Here is a 5000-nt window from a genome sequence, read left to right as displayed (position 1 = left end):
GATTTTGACAATTATTTAGTCCACATGATCCGATCCTCCAAACTCAAATTATGTTTCAATTACATACTTTATTTAGTCTGGGAGAGTACATTGTGGAACATCACATCATATAATGCATTAAATCGCCACATGCTCCTGATTTGAAAATGATAGCACTTGCAAAAGCAATGTAAACTGCGATTGGAAGATATGTCGGTGAGGCATTTGATGATATGAGTGAGGAAAGTGGAAAAAAAATTGGAGTGCTTTATCGTTAAAAAATCATTGAGGCCTGTTCCAAGTCAAGGCGTTGTCGGACAGGCCAACATCAATGGCAAATTAAGACACAATTAAGGGATTAGTGAGGTGACCGAGGATGCGCCTTAAGACCAAGGCGAGGGACAGCGAGGTGACCGAGGGTGAGCCTGTGATAAAGGATAATTAAATAAGGCCATTAATTATCTTCAGAAGGGGTCTTTGAAATTAACCCAAACACCCAATTTTCACTCGTGCACTACCGTGGAGTTCCCTTAGTATGCATGCAAAGTTTGGGACTGCTAGGTTTCATGGTTTTGGAATTTTGGAGGAGACGGACGGACTGACACGCACCAACACTTATTATTACAGATATGGTGGGATTTCTCTAACTCTGATAAATCATGGTTTAAGTCCAGCATCAAACGCAAAATTATTGACACGAGTGTGCAGATTTGGCATCATAAAGTCACCAGTAACCGCCCTGTGATCAAATTACTGTTTATTTAAGAACATGTTTTACTTTTAACCTTATATACTGCAACTCTTTCTAATCCTCAGAGTTAATATGTATAAATTTTGCTGTGGCAACCATACATAATCTTCTTGTTTCTCATGGTCGCTATTCGAAAGACACTTTTCGACAGTTATGTCCATTATGCGAGGCTAATGCTACCGGTGATGAATTTCATGATGTTCTTGTCTGTCCAGCATTCAATGAAGCTCATAAACGTCATTATTTGGAAAATCCCTCAGTGCATAAAATGAATGAGCTATTAAATGTGGGTAATGCTAGCTTGTTAAAGTGGTGAGGTTTATTGATACCATGTTACCCAGGTTCTAATAACCTGGTAATTTATTTGTTGTCATAGAGGAATTTTGTATGACGAGTCATGCTTAAAATGCATTATATCTGGTCATCTGTAGCCAGACGTCACTCGTCTTGTGGACGTTTGTATTCATGTGTTTTCATTGCTCTCATTCCCTGAAAGGAGTCGAAGAGTTAATAAAATTCAAAATTCAATGTATCTGGACAACAGAATTTCAATATCAGAAAGCAATTTTTCAGATCATGAACAAAACTACAGGAGATACTTGTTAGTGGGTAACAATAAATCTATAGAATTAAAGGGTGTTAATAAATTATTATTTGCAGATTAAGATGAGATGCTTTTCATTATTTAAGATGAGTGGACTTTCAACTCCTCATTTATCTTTAGTTCAAGGCACTTGCAATTTGTTGTTATTCATCCTGAGGAAGCTCAGAACAAAAGCTCTTTTTCCCATTGCAGACAGTTTATTATAATTTATTCTTTGGCTTTATTTCATCTCCTCGACTGCCTGCTGAATTTTGGGAGTGCATACCTTCCATCTGATTCATTTTCATTTCTCTTTCAATCACCTCTCAAGGATTTTCCTTTCCCTTTTTGTCTTTTCTTTCATTCTTAAACTCTTCATGTCAATAAGATTGATAAACAAAATTTAAAAATAAAACTGTCTCTGATGGTTTGTGGTCTCGTCTAAGCACTCGACTCAAATCATCCAATAATAGTAGGTCATTTTGATGGATTATCAGCATGAATTATGATGCCATGACCTCAGGTTCAAATCCCAAATACTGTTGACTTGTTTATCCGCTGGTAAATAATTTGCTTACAATTCATGTAAAAAGGTACATATCTGTTTTCTGATGACATTTCCAAACATACGAGGATTACAAGGAAATTTTGCACAGGAGGAGGAGGCTATTCGGCCCATCATGCCTGCACCACACCAATACCAGGTTTAATAAATCCATCAATACCCGCTTCCCTTCGTGTGCAGCCTTTTGGCTGCTACACTGGGACTCATTTCGCTGATCTCAGAAGGATGACAGGCTGATTCAACCCCCTGGTGTTAATTTAGTGGGAAAGAGGGGGCTTGAACTCAGGACCCTAGGATCCCAAGCCACCAAACTAACCGCTAAGCCAACACCAGGCTAAATAAACAATATACAAGGCTCCTCAGTGAGTCTTTATTAGACATGAGGGAGGAAAAAAAAATTCAAAATATCCCATGCATGAAACACTTTGCGTTTTTGCAACAAATAATGTTATACACATCAATAAAGTAAGACATTTCTGAATCAACAATATTTTTTAAGTCAGTTGCCTCATCGACAAGTCGAGTCAATTAGTAATAGTGCCACATCAAGAAACATGATGTCATTTGTGCCTTTATTGTCGGTAAGATGAAAGAAAACGAAAGTTCATTTCAGCCTGAAAAGTCGCTACGTACCCTCAGAAGGTTGTTTCACAAATTTCTTAGAGATATGCAAAACGGCATATTATGGGGTTCAAGATTACCATTACTCTCGATTTTTTTTTTTTGGCTAAGTATGAGATAATCTATAAACAATCTTGAAAAGGTAATTATTGTTTGTCAAACAAGGTCTCAGATATCTTTTGAACTTTATTGATGTTAAAGACACACAATAACCTTGAAAAATAGTTCAATGACCAGACTAGTCACAACCTGACGAACAGATAAAAATGCTATTTATCAAAAAATAGGTCATCAATGAAATGTGTGCCATACTCTGGACAGGGCATCAGTGTTGCTGAAACAGTTCCTGGGCAAAGATTATCCTGGGTGTTTTGCCATTACCTTTCCAGCAGTCATTCTCAGGGCAGGAATTTGTAATTTGTTCAGGGTGCCAGTGATAATTCGCCTACACTTTTCGAATGACACTGGGATTTTTAACGTCCACCCACTACCAATGCTGGCAGACGGGTACTCTGGCTAAATGTCATTCCAATAGACGGTGCACACACAATGATGCTTCGTCTTGCATGTGAAACCCCAAGGTGATGATTTATACCTGGATCGAGAGTAAAACCTTGGCGAGACAGCTCAGAAGCGAGTGAGTGCACATAGATCAAAGCTATCCTGCCAGCTCAAAAAGATGTTGCAATCTTCCAGATTAAAATACCACTTCTGACCATGCTTTGATTGAATAAACAAAAAAAACAATTCTGTTGTACTCAAAATATATTGTCCTCCATTAATCAACAGTCAAAAGCTAATCAGGCAGCCCTTTTTACAAGAAAAACCTCACCATCAATATTGCTATCAAAACATCTTTGGGATTAATGAGGGGTTAATGATTCATCAGTTATCTCTTAATGAGTGTTAGCATAAATGTTTGTCACCCCAATTAGCAATGACCAGAATCAGACGTCGAAGTAGCTTGGTGCCGTATACCGCCGTGTCTGTCTCTTCTCCTCCGTTTGTTCAACTCTCAAATATCCCCATTGTCCGTTCACACCATACAACTGCACTTCAACATGGTGTGTCTATGTGACCTACCGTGATCCCACTGACATGCTCTTGTGAGAAGGCATGTCCACATGAGCTACTGCAACACTGCAAGAGCGCATGTGCGACACTTGTGTGCTGGGGAGAGAAGAGCACTCTGCGGTGGGGCTATAAAAGGCAGGGATGCTCACACACCACATAGACCCAGGGAGACCCGACGGTGAAGGGATGCATGGAGACACAGCAGACTGAGAGAGACGCCAAGCTGGCCAATTTAGACAAGCCAAAATGATAGAGATTGGTCTGCAAGGCGAAAAGGCATCGCAAGGGTGAGCCTGCCGCAAATCTCGATTGGCGTCTCTGCCAAGCCTGCGAGACCAGCCTGCATTGTGCCTCCCGACACTTCACCGCAGAGAAGACCACGTACATTACACGACACAGTTGTGTCAACTCTTCTGTTCGTCCTTTGTCCCTGCCCGAGTAAGAATAGCCATTGGAAATGATATAATTGAGGTTAAGAGTGCCAATCGGGTTTCTCTAACATTTTTATTATTGTTTTTCACTGTACTTGATTACCATTATTAATTAAACCTGTTGCTGTCAGAGCTAGTTTTTGTGGATTTTGAGTTGCAGGATCATCCTCCAGTGTAATAAAATTCCCCTCAGCCAAACACACGTGCTGACACCGAAGAGTTAATACTGCCATGACACACCGTGAACCACTGACATCTTGGCAAAATTCCTGCCATAGCTACTGCTGGGAAGACAAAGGTAACCACGCTAGTATAACCCTTGGCAAGAAACTGTTTTTGGCTATTCCTTTTTTTAAAGAAAAAGGAAGAAATATACCACTTTAATTTTGTGCATTCTTAACATGCCTGATTTTTGAACCTTCTAGTCAGGGTTTGATCCATGACTTGCTTATAAGTTGCCACCCAAGTGCTTCACAGACAACGCATGGCATCAATGAGTGTGCCGCCCTTTGGAAACAAGATTTGTTGGGATCCGTCTGCTCGTGTTGATGACTGAGGAACGTTAAACATCCCACCATGTCACTTGACGAATAACAGCAGGTTATCACCTGAACGCTAGCCAATTTCAACCAGCCTACCTCGACTAGCTCGACAAAATCCAACCCCCTAGTTTGGCCTCTGATCCCCCATTGCACACACCATGGACAAATGGCTCATCGCAGACTAGGATAAGTAACAACAAAAAGCATTATTTACAAGTTTAATTTATGAGGAAAAACATGTGAAACATTTCTACATGCAGTGTTTACTGTCTTGAAAAACAATGACTGTTCAAACAATGTAATAGGTGATTTGGTGATAATCAGGGATTCACTGATAATGGATTGGAGGTAATACAATGTGTACTGCCTTAAGGGCCTCCGATATATACAGTATATGTTGTTGTTCGTCTTTCGGCTGCTCCCTTTAGGGGTCGCCACTGCAGATCATCCGTTA

The 5000-nt window shown here is 40.1% G+C and overlaps 1 protein-coding gene across 23 annotated transcripts in view; it reads right to left on the bottom strand.

Moving 5' to 3' along the window:
- The window catches only part of LOC147024992 (ELAV-like protein 2), a 287153-nt gene that overhangs the window by 136392 nt on the left and 145761 nt on the right, over positions 1-5000 (bottom strand). The gene's annotated exons all lie outside the window — the stretch shown is intronic.

The sequence above is a fragment of the Eptatretus burgeri genome, chromosome 6, assembly GCF_056783735.1.
Source record: "Eptatretus burgeri isolate ZD-2024b chromosome 6, Ebu_testis_v1, whole genome shotgun sequence".
NCBI lineage: Eukaryota > Metazoa > Chordata > Myxini > Myxiniformes > Myxinidae > Eptatretus > Eptatretus burgeri.
The sequence above is the reverse complement of the archived record's forward strand: the minus strand, read 5'-3'. Positions and strand labels throughout refer to the sequence as shown.